This window comes from Montipora foliosa, chromosome 5 (genome assembly GCF_036669935.1).
Source record: "Montipora foliosa isolate CH-2021 chromosome 5, ASM3666993v2, whole genome shotgun sequence".
NCBI classification, from domain to species: Eukaryota; Metazoa; Cnidaria; class Anthozoa; order Scleractinia; family Acroporidae; genus Montipora; species Montipora foliosa.
In genome coordinates, this window is record NC_090873.1 from 13,888,744 (window position 1) to 13,906,459 (window position 17,716).

A 17,716-nucleotide genomic window follows, 5' to 3' on the forward strand; every position below is an offset into this window, starting at 1 on the left:
ATTGTATGCTAACCTCCTGTATTTATAACAGAGAGATAAAGGGGCTAGAGAACAAAGGGTCGGGTATAGAACTTTGTGCAATTGTCAATAGGCTTTGTAATATTTTCTAGCTTCTCATCGTATTGCTTTCAAACTGAGCCCATGTTGATGTTCCTCTCACCATTACTTTACGCCTTCAGGTCTCTTCAGGGATCAATTTTTATAATAAAACGGCCGCAAACTTTTGTAAAATCACAGACAGGAACACCAAGCAAAACTTGTCAAGGCAAACAATCAAGCCAAGGAAACAGAAAACTTAACTGAAAAAAAAAAAACAATAATAGGAAATCAAAATAACAATCATGGAGTTAAATGGATCTTGCCGTTAGAACACGCAAAGAGATCTCAATGGACACTAACTTAACAAGTACCAATAAGCAAATCACTTATTTTTATTAAAAGGAATTGTTCTTTTTTTTGTTCGTTTTAGGGTAAATTATGTTCAAAGGAATACCCTTTACTGTTAGGTAGAGCAACACTCTATTCGTTTTTGTTTCGTTTCCTCAAAAACGAAACGTATCTTCTTTGACTTCGGGGTTAGCTATTTACAAAGTGAGGTAGAGTGGACAATGAAAATAGCATTTGTAATTGAAAATCCAAACATTAGATGCAAAAACAAACTTGTAAACACGTGAACCTGAAGCATTGCAAATCGTAGTGTTGAGAAACACAAAACCGATCATAAATAGGAAGATTTAACTATCTGAATGACTTTAGGTTAGATTAAAACGATATATTGTTGAAAAAATTCGAAGTCATCTCTCTTTGTGTTAATGAGTAATGTAAACAATCTTCGCACGAAGTAATAAACTGGGTTAGCGAGAAACCAGTTATTGCAAAGCTAGAACTGCCCAAGTTCATATGTAACACACGTAATAGAAGATTCACAGAAAACGGAATTTGAAACGTTATGCAGTATTTTATCTTTTCTCCAGCCCTCACCATTCCAGAAAAGAAGCACCTTTTCTTTTTGAAATAGTTTCTTGTTGTTTCTTGTATCAACATACAGACGGAAGCTATCTATAAAAGTTTGAATTTAAGATGCGCTTGTTACTGGGTTGCCGTAAGCAATCCAGTCGGAAAATGGGTAGATTATTATTATTTTTTTTATTTTCCGTGTCGGTAAAAGTCTTGCCTGTCACTCCCCTGCTAAGTGGTGTCTTTGTGCATAGAGCCTTCTGCTCGTATTTTCTTAGGATAGAGAGGGTAGTGGAAATGCGTAGACTTCTCTGGTGGACACAGTAGAATGATAAACTTAACCTGCAATAGCGTCGAAAGTCATGTAACGCGAATGGCGTTTTAGTGGATCTTTAAACAAAATATACCCTTATGGAGCTCAATAATGGAAAGTCAGTTGGATAAACTAGGCAGGCGGTGAAAACAAATACCTGGAATCTATAAAAGTTTGAATTTAAGATGCGCTTGTTGCAAATGGTGAGCGAAAACCGGAAAATCAAATCATATTATGAAACTTGTATGCTAACTGCTCGTATTCATTTCAGATAGATAATAGTAAAGTTCAGTTACTCATAATAATAAAGTTTATTCTATGAAGTGGTATGAAAGCCTTAAGGTTATGATTTGTTGGTAGGGAGCTGAGTGACAACCAGCTGAAGAAACTGCCTGGAGGTGTCTTTGATAACTATACAAAGCTAGTGAAGCTGTAAGTACTTCTAATATCAAGATTTATTCAAGCCTAGAGGCGGAGGTCCCCTCTTATTTATTCTTACAATAATTTAACCTGGCTTGAACCTGAGAGCAAATCGAAAACCAGTACCTGGTCGGTGTTATTAAAAAACAAAAACTCCTGAGTTTGATGATTTTTAAGCATAAGCCCGCGATATGTTCAGGTAATACCGGTCATAAGATACCTTATTTTGAAAGGTGTCAATTAACCATAACATGGATGTCCAATATCAAAGATGATCCCGCGAAAAAACGCGGGTTGCACCACAAAGTTTCACATTGACGTACATTGAGGAGTGGATATACGCGATAGAACTAATATAATTAAACCGCATTGTTAAAATAAGAAAAAAGATGACATCAAGCGCATTACACTTATATTCACTTATATTTTGAAATTCTTTGTGCACTTGCACACACATGCGACCAAATAAATTTTAAAAAAAAAGTCTCTTTCACATAAGATTAATAATTGTTTCGAAGCTGTGTTGTTTTTCTTGATATCTACATTACTTAATGGGCGCACGTGATGTCTGTACTTACTTCTTATACCTCACAACGAATGACTAAAAATCTTACGAGAATACCAACTATGAAGTGATTTGTTTATTATATAGTTTTGCCTCATCTCGCTTTTTTGAGCATGGTATGAGCATTTCACTCGCTGACTTTGCCTTCATTTTGAGATTTGCTGGTTTTGATTCGAAAACCATTCATGCTTTTACCAACTCGACCTGTGTTATATTTCCTCTTTCTCAAATACCATTAAACATGATTTAAAGCTATACTGATGATACCACGAAAGGAATTGGTCTTATGGTATTTACTGTTTTCTTTGATTTTGCTTATGATAATGGAATCACTGAAAAAAAGAAATGATGAATCCATTTCAATTGAAGGTTTAGTTTGGAGTAAATTTCACTATGCGCTTATAGAACATATTACTTAACGTGCGTACAGGGAAGACATGTTGTTTGTCGTGTTTTTCGTAAATGTGAATCTCAATTCATGAATGCGTTACTTCCTGCAAAAAAGTCTTTGTTTCTTCACTTTCGGGAGTGTAAAGTATGAAGATTCCATGACGAAGGAAAAAATTTCTTGGCGAAATCCCTGGAGGGACAACTCTATCACGTTACGCGCGGATAACAATGATGGTTCCTCGTGATTTTGCAAACTCCCTGCAAACTCCCTGCAGGGGCAACAATGCGCCCTTCCCCTATCTCAATCAAAACAATGTTGTTTATGATATAACGAATATATCAAGTTTTTTTTATGTATTTAGACTAGGGTGTAGTTTGGTCTCCGTGAAAGTGATTATCACACTACAAATCAACACGAGAAATTTGGAAAGAAGCATGAAAATTCCGGGTTTGATAGCTTACAGTTATGGGCTCGAGTCCGGTTCAAGCCTGGATTGTTTTGCAACTGCACAAGTTGCTTTGTAACTGCGTCGATCACTTTCACTGAGGCCCACAGTCTCAGTCACAAATGTTGTAACGCAAACGGAAATTTACCCCCTCCCCCCCCAATCAATGTTTATGTTTAAGGGTTGTAGTGCAAAAATCAACCGGGAAAAGCAACAATGAAGGGGGGGAGGAGGAGGGGTACGTTATTATTAGCTTTGAAGTGATTTACGCGCTGTTCTAGCTAGGTCGTACAAGTGTTTATGACTGAAGTTCTCTGGTTGTTGAATGACAATGGCAATTCACATAACATTATTAATGTGTTCTGTAAAGGTTGCCTTTGTGGGACTTTTGCATTTAAAATACGTTCAAGCAAATACGTTAAAATTGTTAGAAAGAGTTTATTTGTTGGTAAGACAAACGAGAAGAAAGCCTGCACCAGCATAATGGCATTTAAACACTGTATTGATGATGTGACACGGACAAAAGCTCTTCACTTGAGCTGCGTCGTGTTTGAGAAGTTTCTCGGAAAGAAGGTGCAAGTTCAAGCTAAGTGAAAGACAAAGAAGGCAACTCCTTCACTGGTTCAGGCGCAGGCTCTCTTGTTGTTGGGTGACCATCAGATTATTCCAGCTCAACAGGCTAAGAATTTGGGCTGCTATTTTGATCAGCAACTTAGTATGAGAACAAAAATCAATAAAATTTGTAGTGCACTACATTAGATGCACAAGAAATTATCTATCAACTGAATCAACGAAGAAGTTAGTGTATGCTCTAGTTACTAGTAGAATTGACTCTTGCAATAGTTTATTATGTGGCCTGCCGCAAAAAAAAAAAAAAAAAGAAAAAAGCGTGTCCAAAACATAGCCGCGAGACAAATTTGAACTGTGTCCCGCTTAGATCATATGTCGCCTGTGCTTTTCAGGCTTCGCTTGCTGCCAGCGAATTAGAATTAGATTTAAGGTACTAGTAATTACATTAACAGCTATTCACGGGCTTTTGCAGGAATATATAAATAATTTAATTGGTATTAAGAGTACATCGCGCTATTCTTTGAGATCAAGCGATGATCTCCTCTTTGAGTTGCCACGAGAGAGAACTAAGAGAACATTGCAGGACAGGGCTTTTTGTATTGCCGCCCCAAAGCTATGGAACTCGTTCCCCTGCAAAATTCGCAGCATTAGAACTTTAGAACAATTTTAAGAATATGTTACAAACGCATTTATTTAGTTTACATGTTGGTTGGAGTCCAAAAAATCGACCAAAGCAAAACAGTGATGGTAATATAGTCCCACTAGCTCCCACTGTTCGATGGTCCTTGGGTTAGGGTTAGGGTTAACTAAAAGCCGTTAATTTTTTTTTTTGTTTGTTTGTAGGTCGTTGTCGGAAAACCAGCTGAAAGTTCTTCCTGACGGCATTTTTGATAAGAATACCGAGCTGAGGGAGCTGTAAGGACCAAACTTCTGTTACATAACATTGGAGAACAACTCAAAACTGTTGTAATAACTTTAACGAACGCAAGCCATATTACTGAATGCCCTCACAGGTTACACTTGCTCACGTATTTCTAGATTTAACGAGGTTATTACATGACAAACAAAAAAAAATTGACAACTTCAGAAAGGTGCTTACATAAAAATCCCAAGTTGCCTACTTCCCACTGGAAACTTAAGATTTGTTCATTACGTGATATACCCACTGATGTATGGTTTCCTCGGCCAGTGTCGATTTCAATATACTAGTCGGCTTTCGACCCTTAATAGAACATGGATGAGGGGACCCAATAATTAATTTTTGTAAAATGTGAACGGAAAAACTAAAGGCTGAGCCATGAACCATTGATGACGAACACTATTTCGTAGTACAGGGCTTCAAAGTCTGGCAAAGACAAACATGTATATAGGGCCACTGATCTGCCATTTTTAACTTACTGACATGTTGCTGGGATCCCAAGAAATCGACCAAAGCAAAACAGTGAAGGTAATATAGTCTCACTAGCTCCCACCGTTCGATGTTCCTTGAAGTCTTTGGGTCTTGCAAAGAGCTGGTAAAGTTTGAATTGTCACTAAAGCTGTAAACTTTGTTTTTTGGTTTGTAGGTCGTTGTCGAAAAACCAGCTGACAGATATTCCTGACGGCATTTTTGATAAGAATACCCAGCTAGCCCACCTGTAAGGACCAAATTTGCTTTAAATATCATTGGAAAACAACTAAAAGCCTTTGTGATACGTTAAAATAAAGCATATTACTAAACACCCTCACAGGCTACACTTGTACATGTATTTACAGATTTAACAACGGTATTAAATGACCGCAAAGAATACGAATCTGACAACTTGAGAAGATGCTTACATAGAGTGCTGAAGATGCCCACTCCGACTGTCAGCCTAAGATTTGTTCATTACTTGATATACCCACTAGTAAAGTATTTTGTTTTTATAGTAAGCCATGGACGAGGGGATCCAATGAGTAATTTATGTAAAATGTGACCGGAAAAGACTAAAGGCTGAACCATGATCCACTGACTATTTCTTAGCAATAGGGCTTAAAAGTCTGGCAACGACAGACACTTTTTGATAACAATGCCCAAGTAACGCACCTGTAAGGACCACATTTCTGTCATATAACATTGAAATACAATTCAAACTTTGATTCGAATTGTGAAGTCGCTGATTTGATGAGAATTGTATGCTAACCTCCTGTATTTATAACAGAGAGATAAAGGGGCTAGAGAACAAAGGGTCGGGTATAGAACTTTGTGCAATTGTCAATAGGCTTTGTAATATTTTCTAGCTTCTCATCGTATTGCTTTCAAACTGAGCCCATGTTGATGTTCCTCTCACCATTACTTTACGCCTTCAGGTCTCTTCAGGGATCAATTTTTGTAATAAAACGGCCGCAAACTTTTGTAAAATCACAGACAGGAACACCAAGCAAAACTTGTCAAGGCAAACAATCAAGCCAAGGAAACAGAAAACTTAACTGAAAAAAAAAAACAATAATAGGAAATCAAAATAACAATCATGGAGTTAAATGGATCTTGCCGTTAGAACACGCAAAGAGATCTCAATGGACACTAACTTAACAAGTACCAATAAGCAAATCACTTATTTTTATTAAAAGGAATTGTTCTTTTTTTTGTTCGTTTTAGGGTAAATTATGTTCAAAGGAATACCCTTTACTGTTAGGTAGAGCAACACTCTATTCGTTTTTGTTTCGTTTCCTCAAAAACGAAACGTATCTTCTTTGACTTCGGGGTTAGCTATTTACAAAGTGAGGTAGAGTGGACAATGAAAATAGCATTTGTAATTGAAAATCCAAACATTAGATGCAAAAACAAACTTGTAAACACGTGAACCTGAAGCATTGCAAATCGTAGTGTTGAGAAACACAAAACCGATCATAAATAGGAAGATTTAACTATCTGAATGACTTTAGGTTAGATTAAAACGATATATTGTTGAAAAAATTCGAAGTCATCTCTCTTTGTGTTAATGAGTAATGTAAACAATCTTCGCACGAAGTAATAAACTGGGTTAGCGAGAAACCAGTTATTGCAAAGCTAGAACTGCCCAAGTTCATATGTAACACACGTAATAGAAGATTCACAGAAAACGGAATTTGAAACGTTATGCAGTATTTTATCTTTTCTCCAGCCCTCACCATTCCAGAAAAGAAGCACCTTTTCTTTTTGAAATAGTTTCTTGTTGTTTCTTGTATCAACATACAGACGGAAGCTATCTATAAAAGTTTGAATTTAAGATGCGCTTGTTACTGGGTTGCCGTAGGCAATCCAGTCGGAAAATGGGTAGATTATTATTATTTTTTTTATTTTCTGTGTCGGTAAAAGTCTTGCCTGTCACTCCCCTGCTAAGTGGTGTCTTTGTGCATAGAGCCTTCTGCTCGTATTTTCTTAGGATAGAGAGGGTAGTGGAAATGCGTAGACTTCTCTGGTGGACACAGTAGAATGATAAACTTAACCTGCAATAGCGTCGAAAGTCATGTAACGCGAATGGCGTTTTAGTGGATCTTTAAACAAAATATACCCTTATGGAGCTCAATAATGGAAAGTCAGTTGGATAAACTAGGCAGGCGGTGAAAACAAATACCTGGAATCTATAAAAGTTTGAATTTAAGATGCGCTTGTTGCAAATGGTGAGCGAAAACCGGAAAATCAAATCATATTATGAAACTTGTATGCTAACTGCTCGTATTCATTTCAGATAGATAATAGTAAAGTTCAGTTACTCATAATAATAAAGTTTATTCTATGAAGTGGTATAAAAGCCTTAAGGTTATGATTTGTTGGTAGGGAGCTGAGTGACAACCAGCTGAAGAAACTGCCTGGAGGTGTCTTTGATAACTATACAAAGCTAGTGAAGCTGTAAGTACTTCTAATATAAAGATTTATTCAAGCCTAGAGGCGGAGGACGCCTCTTATTTATTCTTACAATAATTTAACCTTGCTTGAACCTGAGATCAAATCGAAAACCAGTACCTGGTCGGCGGTTATTAAAAACAAAAACACCTGAGTTTGATGAATTTTAAACTTAAGCCTGCGATATGTTCAGGTAATACCGGTTATAAGATACCTTGTTTTGAAAGGTGTCAATTAACCATAACATGGATGTCCAATATCAAAGATGTTCCCGCCAAAAAACGCGGGTTGCACCGCAAAGTTTCACATTGGCGTACATTGAGGAATGGATATACGCCCTAGAACTAATATAATTAAACCGCATTGTTAAAATAAGAAAAAAGATGACATCAAGCGCATTACACTTATATTCACTTATATTTTGAAATTCTTTGTGCACTTGCACACACATGCGACCAAATAAATTTTAAAAAAAAAGTCTCTTTCACATAAGATTAATAATTGTTTCGAAGCTGTGTTATTTTTCTTGATATCTACATTACTTAATGAGCGCACGTGATGTCTGTACTTACTTCTTATACCTCACAACGAATGACTAAAAATCTTACGAGAATACCAACTATGAAGTGATTTGTTTATTATATAGTTTTGCCTCATCTCGCTTTTTTGAGCATGGTATGAGCATTTCACTCGCTGACTTTGCCTTCATTTTGAGATTTGCTGGTTTTGATTCGAAAACCATTCATGCTTTTACCAACTCGACCTGTGTTATATTTCCTCTTTCTCAAATACCATTAAACATGATTTAAAGCTATACTGATGATACCACGAAAGGAATTGGTCTTATGGTATTTACTGCTTTCTTTGATTTTGCTTATGATAATGGAATCACTGAAAAAAAGAAATGATGAATCCATTTCAATTGAAGGTTTAGTTTGGAGTAAATTTCACTATGCGCTTATAGAACATATTACTTAACGTGCGTACAGGGAAGACATGTTGTTTGTCGTGTTTTTCGTAAATGTGAATCTCAATTCATGAATGCGTTACTTCCTGCAAAAAAGTCTTTGTTTCTTCACTTTCGGGAGTGTAAAGTATGAAGATTCCATGACGAAGGAAAAAATTTCTTGGCGAAATCCCTGGAGGGACAACTCTATCACGTTACGCGCGGATAACAATGATGGTTCCTCGTGATTTTGCAAACTCCCTGCAAACTCCCTGCAGGGGCAACAATGCGTCCTTCCCCTATCTCAATCAAAAGAATGTTGTTTATGATATAACGAATATATCAAGTTTTTTTTATGTATTTAGACTAGGGTGTAGTTTGGTCTCCGTGAAAGTGATTATCACACTACAAATCAACACGAGAAATTTGGAAAGAAGCATGAAAATTCCGGGTTTGATAGCTTACAGTTATGGGCTCGAGTCCGGTTCAAGCCTGGATTGTTTTGCAACTGCACAAGTTGCTTTGTAACTGCGTCGATCACTTTCACTGAGGCCCACAGTCTCAGTCACAAATGTTGTAACGCAAACGGAAATTTACCCCCTCCCCCCCTAATCAATGTTTATGTTTAAGGGTTGTAGTGCAAAAATCAACCGGGAAAAGCAACATCGAAGGGGGGGAGGAGGAGGGGTACGTTATTATTAGCTTTGAAGTGATTTACGCGCTGTTCTAGCTAGGTCGTACAAGTGTTTATGACTGAAGTTCTCTGGTTGTTGAATGACAATGGCAATTCACATAACATTATTAATGTGTTCTGTAAAGGTTGCCTTTGTGGGACTTTTGCATTTAAAATACGTTCAAGCAAATACGTTAAAATTGTTAGAAAGAGTTTATTTGTTGGTAAGACAAACGAGAAGAAAGCCTGCACCAGCATAATGGCATTTAAACACTGTATTGATGATGTGACACGGACAAAAGCTCTTCACTTGAGCTGCGTCGTGTTTGAGAAGTTTCTCGAAAAGAAGGTGCAAGTTCAAGCTAAGTGAAAGACAAAGAAGGCAACTCCTTCACTGGTTCAGGCGCAGGCTCTCCTGTTGTTGGGTGACCATCAGATTATTCCAGCTCAACAGGCTAAGAATTTGGGCTGCTATTTTGATCAGCAACTTAGTATGAGAACAAAAATCAATAAAATTTGTAGTGCACTACATTAGATGCACAAGAAATTATCTATCAACTGAATCAACGAAGAAGTTAGTGTATGCTCTAGTTACTAGTAGAATTGACTCTTGCAATAGTTTATTATGTGGCCTGCCGCAAAAAAAAAAAAAAAAAAAAAGCGTGTCCAAAACATAGCCGCGAGACAAATTTGAACTGTGTCCCGCTTAGATCATATGTCGCCTGTGCTTTTCAGGCTTCGCTTGCTGCCAGCGAATTAGAATTAGATTTAAGGTACTAGTAATTACATTAACAGCTATTCACGGGCTTTTGCAGGAATATATAAATAATTTAATTGGTATTAAGAGTACATCGCGCTATTCTTTGAGATCAAGCGATGATCTCCTCTTTGAGTTGCCACGAGAGAGAACTAAGAGAACATTGCAGGACAGGGCTTTTTGTATTGCCGCCCCAAAGCTATGGAACTCGCTCCCCTGCAAAATTCGCAGCATTAGAACTTTAGAACAATTTTAAAGAATATGTTACAAACGCATTTATTTAGTTTACATGTTGGTTGGAGTCCAAAAAATCGACCAAAGCAAAACAGTGATGGTAATATAGTCCCACTAGCTGCCACTGTTCGATGGTCCTTGGGTTAGGGTTAGGGTTAACTAAAAGCCGTTAATTTTTTTTTTGTATGTTTGTAGGTCGTTGTCGGAAAACCAGCTGAAAGTTCTTCCTGACGGCATTTTTGATAAGAATACCGAGCTGAGGGAGCTGTAAGGACCAAACTTCTGTTACATAACATTGGAGAACAACTCAAAACTGTTGTAATAACTTTAACGAACGCAAGCCATATTACTGAATGCCCTCACAGGTTACACTTGCTCACGTATTTCTAGATTTAACGAGGTTATTACATGACAAACAAAAAAAATTTGACAACTTCAGAAAGGTGCTTACATAAAAATCCCAAGTTGCCTACTTCCGACTGGAAACTTAAGATTTGTTCATTACGTGATATACCCACTGGTGTATGGTTTCCTCGGCCAGTGTCGATTTCAATATACTAGTCGGCTTTCGATCCTTAATAGAACATGGATGAGGGGACCCAATAATTAATTTATGTAAAATGTGAACGGAAAAACTAAAGGCTGAGCCATGAACCATTGATGACGAACACTATTTCGTAGTACAGGGCTTCAAAGTCTGGCAAAGACAAACATGTATATAGGGCCACTGATCTGCCATTTTTAACTTACTGACATGTTGCTGGGATTCCAAGAAATCGACCAAAGCAAAACAGTGAAGGTAATATAGTCTCACTAGCTCCCACCGTTTGATGTTCCTTAAAGTCTTTGGGTCTTGCAAAGAGCTGGTAAAGTTTGAATTGTCACTAAAGCTGTAAACTTTGTTTTTTGGTTTGTAGGTCGTTGTCGAAAAACCAGCTGACAGATATTCCTGACGGTATTTTTGATAAGAATACCCAGCTAGCCCACCTGTAAGGACCAAATTTGCTTTAAATATCATTGGAAAACAACTAAAAGCTTTTGTGATAAGTTAAAATAAAGCATATTACTAAACGCCCTCACAGGCTACACTTGTACATGTATTTACAGATTTAACAACGGTATTAAATGACCGCAAAGAATACGAATCTGACAACTTGAGAAGATGCTTACATAGAGTGCTGAAGATGCCCACTCCGACTGTCAGCCTAAGATTTGTTCATTACTTGATATACCCACTAGTAAAGTATTTTGTTTTTATAGTAAGCCATAGACGAGGGGATCCAATGAGTAATTTATGTAAAATGTGACCGGAAAAGACTAAAGGCTGAACCATGATCCACTGACTATTTCTTAGCAATAGGGCATTGAAATACAATTCAAACTTTGATTCGAATTGTGAAGTCGCTGATTTGATGAGAATTGTATGCTAACCTCCTGTATTTATAACAGAGAGATAAAGGGGCTAGAGAACAAAGGGTCGGGTATAGAACTTTGTGCAATTGTCAATAGGCTTTGTAATATTTTCTAGCTTCTCATCGTATTGCTTTCAAACTGAGCCCATGTTGATGTTCCTCTCACCATTACTTTACGCCTTCAGGTCTCTTCAGGGATCAATTTTTATAATAAAACGGCCGCAAACTTTTGTAAAATCACAGACAGGAACACCAAGCAAAACTTGTCAAGGCAAACAATCAAGCCAATTAAAAAGAAAACTTAACTGAAAAAAAAAAACAATAATAGGAAATCAAAATAACAATCATGGAGTTAAATGGATCTTGCCGTTAGAACACGCAAAGAGATCTCAATGGACACTAACTTAACAAGTACCAATAAGCAAATCACTTATTTTTATTGAAAGGAATTGTTCTTTTTTATGTTCGTTTTAGGGTAAATTATGTTCAAAGGAATACCCTTTACTGTTAGGGAGGGCAACACTCTATTCGTTTTTGTTTCGTTTCCTCAGAAACGAAACGTATCTTCTTTGACTTCAGGGTTAACTATTTACAAAGTGAGGTAGAGTGGACAATGAAAATAGAATTTGTAATTGAAAATTCAAACATTAGATGCAAAAACAAACTTGTGAACACGTGAACCTGAAGCATTGCAAATCGTAGTGTTGAGAAACACAAAACCGATCATAAATAGGAAGATTTAACTATCTGAATGACTTTAGGTTAGATTAAAACGATATATTGTTGAAAAAATTCGAAGTTATCTCTCTTTGTGTTAATGAGTAATGTAAACAATCTTCGCACGAAGTAATAAACTGGGTTAACGAGAAACCAGTTATTCAAAGCTAGAACTGCCCAAGTTCATATGTAACACACGTAATAGAAGATTCACAGAAAACGGAATTTGAAACGTTATGCAGTATTTTATCTTTTCTCCAGCCCTCACCATTCCAGAAAAGAAGCACCTTTTCTTTTTGAAATAGTTTCTTGTTGTTTCTTGTATCAACATACAGACGGAAGCTATCTATAAAAGTTTGAATTTAAGATGCGCTTGTTACTGGGTTGCCGTAGGCAATCCAGTCGGAAAATGGGTAGATTATTATTATTTTTTTTATTTTCCGTGTCGGTAAAAGTCTTGCCTGTCACTCCCCTGCTAAGTGGTGTCTTTGTGCATAGAGCCTTCTGCTCGTATTTTCTTAGGATAGAGAGGGTAGTGGAAATGCGTAGACTTCTCTGGTGGACACAGTAGAATGATAAACTTAACCTGCAATGGCGTCGAAAGTCATGTAACGCGAATGGCGTTTTAGTGGATCTTTAAACAAAATATACCCTTATGGAGCTCAATAATGGAAAGTCAGTTGGATAAACTAGGCAGGCGGTGAAAACAAATACCTGGAATCGTGAAAGCGACGAGTAATGGACTTCGACAACAATCTATCGCCCTTCGAGCAGAAATCAAAGTGAGCTGTGTTTACCTGAAGTACATGGTAATTTGACACGAGTGAGTTTCTTGTCTTCACGCACGCAATGAAATAGGAAGAGGTTTTCGCCTCTAAGAGCAAATATGTTGTTTGTTTCAATTCATTTTTCACTGGAAAAGGATTCTGTGGTATTTTCTGCCTTTGTGAATTATAATATCATGTTGTGTATTGAATTTTCGAGCTTAAGGTTGAATTGTGATATGGGAGAAGTTTTTTAGTATTGCTCTGTAAGCAGGAAGGGTTCACAGGCCTGTTGGAAGCGTGCTTGAGTTTCAACAAAATGAGCCCCAAAATCAGTGAAAACTTGTGACGCAGATGAATAATAAAGTAGCTGCTATTTCCAAAATGATGGAATTACCTGGTGATAAATAACGTCGTACGCGTTTTGGAGAGTAAATTTTGACTTTGCATAAACAAGGGTTGGGCGATTGTGATCTTTGTTTTGACTTCGCTCATTTCATTTTCAAACTTTATAACACTCGACAGAAAAAGAAACTTACAAAAACCCGGTATCTTGCCATCATTTGACGCAGATACTTCAATGTTTGGCGAGTAAACATGCCGCGGTAACTTAATCACGGCGCCCGCTGAATTCCGTCATGTCACTTTTGATTTTGCGATTTATTTGAAAGTAGCAAAAATCTCCCAAAATGTTTGTCGCTGATCGTAACTTTTTATATTCTATATTCATGGTTCAAAATTAATGTTGTTTTCATGTCGTAAATATTTTATTCTCGATCGACCGTTCTGGAAACTTCCTTCTGCTCTTTCTAAAAACTGTGTATCAATAGTTATTTGCTTTTGCATCAATATTTGTTTTGCATAAAGCAAGCTAACAAAATCTGTACTTTGCTGAGTTCGCATTTGTTAGCGTTAATAGTATTTTCGGTCAGATGCTTGTGTTTCATGAGGGGTTTATTGTTTTGGTCTCCCCTCGTCACACTAACCCCGCCCGAAAGGGCTTAACTTCAGTGAATTTTAGTATTACGAAGCATACAAATGCTCAGAGGGCACACTTGTGGTAAAAAGAAGTTGTGAGGGAAGTTGAAAATTATCAACATGTCAGCCCAGAAGCCAATGTTTCTCGCTTCTCTTTTATTTGTTATTCTGCGGAGACTGGAATGCTGTATTTCAATACCACACAATTCAATGCCTTCTGATTTTCTGTAACACGTACCACAGGCAACCCAGTATATGCTTCACGGAAGCATCTCGTTGCAAATGGTGAGCGAAAACCGGAAAATCAAATCATATTATGAAAATTGTATGCTAACTGCTCGTATTCATTTCAGATAGATAATAGTAAAGTTCAGTTACTCATAATAATAAAGTTTATTCTATGAAGTGGTATAAAAGCCTTAAGGTTATGATTTGTTGGTTGGGAGCTGAGTGACAACCAGCTGAAGAAACTGCCTGGAGGTGTCTTTGATAACTATACAAAGCTAGTGAAGCTGTAAGTACTTCTAATATAAAGATTTATTCAAGCCTAGAGGCGGAGGACCCCTCTTATTTATTCTTACAATAATTTAACCTGGCTTGAACCTGAGATCAAATCGAAAACCAGTACCTGGTCGGTGGTTATTAAAAAACAAAAACACCTGAGTTTGATGATTTTTAAGCTTAAGCCCGCCATATGTTCAGGTAATACCGGTCATAAGATACCTTGTCAATTAACCATAACATGGATGTCCAATATCAAAGACGTTCCCGCCAAAAAACGCGGGTTGCATCACAAAGTTTCACATTGGCGTACATTGAGGAATGGATATACGCGCTAGAACTAACATAATTAAACCGCATTGTTAAAATAAGAAAAAAGATGAGATCAAGCGCATTACACTTATATTCACTTATATTTTGAAATTCTTTGTGCACTTGCACACACATGCGACCAAATAAATTTTCAAAAAAAATCTCTTTCACATAAGATTAATAATTGTTTCGAAGCTGTGTTATTTTTCTTGATATCTACATTACTTAATGAGCGCATGTGATGTCTGTACTTACTTCTTATACCTCACAACGAATGACTAAAAATCTTACGAGAATACCAACTATGAAGTGATTTGTTTATTATATAGTTTTGCCTCATCTCGCTTTTTTGAGCATGGTATGAGCATTTCACTCGCTGACTTTGCCTTCATTTTGAGATTTGCTGGTTTTGATTCGAAAACCATTCATGCTTTTACCAACTCGACCTGTGTTGTATTTCCTCTTTCTCAAATACCATTAAACATGATTTAAAGCTATACTAATGATGCCACGAAAGGAATTGGTCTTATGGTATTTACTGTTTTATTTGATTTTGCTTATGATAATGGAATCACTGAAAAAAAGAAATGATGAATCGATTTCAGTTGAAGGTTTAGTTTGGAGTAAATTTCACTATGCGCTTATAGAACATATTACTTAACGTGCGTACAGGGAAGACATGTTGTTTGTCGTGTTTTTCGTAAATGTGAATCTCAATTCATGAATGCGTTACTTCCTGCAAAAAAGTCTTTGTTTCTTCACTTTCGGGAGTGTAAAGTATGAAGATTCCATGACGAAGGAAAAAATTTCTTGGCGAAATCCCTGGAGGGACAACTCTATCACGTTACGCGCGGATAACAATGATGGTTCCTCGTGATTTTGCAAACTCCCTGCAAACTCCCTGCAGGGGCAACAATGCGCCCTTCCCCTATCTCAATCAAAACAATGTTGTTTATGATATAACGAATATATCAAGTTTTTTTTATGTATTTAGACTAGGGTGTAGTTTGGTCTCCGTGAAAGTGATTATCACACTACAAATCAACACGAGAAATTTGGAAAGAAGCATGAAAATTCCGGGTTTGATAGCTTACAGTTATGGGCTCGAGTCCGGTTCAAGCCTGGATTGTTTTGCAACTGCACAAGTTGCTTTGTAACTGCGTCGATCACTTTCACTGAGGCCCACAGTCTCAGTCACAAATGTTGTAACGCAAACGGAAATTTACCCCCTCCCCCCCCCCCCCCAATCAATGTTTATGTTTAAGGGTTGTAGTGCAAAAATCAACCGGGAAAAGCAACATCGAAGGGAGGGAGGAGGAGGGGTATGTTATTATTAGCTTTGAAGTGATTTACGCGCTGTTCTAGCTAGGTCGTACAAGTGTTTATGACTGAAGTTCTCTGGTTGTTGAATGACAATGACAATTCACATAACATTATTAATGTGTTCTGTAAAGGTTGCCTTTGTGGGACTTTTGCATTTAAAACACGTTCAAGCAAGTACGTTAAAATTGTTAGAAAGAGTTTATTCGTCGGTAAGACAAACGAGAAGAAAGCCTGCACCAGCATAATGGCATTTAAACACTGTATTGATGATGTGACACGGACAAAAGCTCTTCACTTAAGCTGCGTCGTGTTTGAGAAGTTTCTCGAAAAGAAGGTGCAAGTTCAAGCTAAGTGAAAGACAAAGAAGGCACCTCCTTCACTGGTTTAGGGTTTTTAAGATAAAAACACGGGACCTTTAACTTTAAAAGATAAATGGAAGAGGCCGGAATTAAACGAAGTGAGGTTTTAACGATGACAGTTTCACGTTACCTAAATTCAGCGAGATACATTCGTTGATGAACACTTTGATTGACTGTTTCAGTTGGCTGGAAAAGATGTTAGCCGCCTCTGGATGCAGGATGGAAACTCTTGTCAAAATTTTGCATTAGTAAAAGCGGCAATTGAGCGTGTAATTAACACCGTGATCAAACTTCCACCCCAAAGCACAGACTTAATAGGCTCCTTCAAAAACAAGCCGGGGATCGGAAAAAGGGAAGTGAAACTTTGACGTTTGAAGAGTTTAAAGCTCGTATAATAAATACCTTTTCTACTATGCCAGTAGTAATCGTACATAGGTTGATAAACTTTATATCAAAAAGAATGGACGGTTTCATCAGAAAGAGGGGTCCTTGTATCAAGTATTAGTTATCTCCCATTTTAGGTTATCTGGCTTACGACTGTAAATTTCTTTTTGGTGTGTAAGTACTATACCCTCTTACACCAGTGGGAAGTGTAGAAAAAGGTTGTTGGTTACATCATTTCCGGCGTTAAATAAGGTTGCAACTACTAATTTAAACGATGTATCTTGTACGTACGGTTCGATGGAATACTTTGAAGAGTCTTTAAGACTGCCAGATCTTTTCGGGGAGGTATCAGGTCTCCGACTCAACTGTGGCAAAACAGACGCCCTATGGATCGGCAAGAATGTATACAGTGATCTTAAATGGGCTAAAGGAAAGGTTAAAGCTCTTGGTGTTTGGTTTCGTCAGATCCAAATATAACAGTTTCTCATAATTACATATATAAAGTGGAAAAAGTGAAAGCAACGAACCTCAGACGGCAACGGATTTGCGAATTTCGATCTGGTAGAAGCTGTGAAGTTCACAATTTGGTTGACTAATTCGACGCTTAATTGGCTACTTCCTTACCTAGTATCCAATTTCCCAACGAACTTCGCAACGTGGCGTGGTAAAGTAATGTGAAATCAACTGTAACACTGCTTACAACCCTACAACGAAAACTTCACATCACTTTGGACACATGAAACAATTCTTACTTTCGCCGTAAGGGCACCGAGTCATAAATCATGTTAGATTTTAGTCTTGTACTGTGTAGCAAAATACCCAATGAAAAGCACGTGTCGGTGTTTTGATTG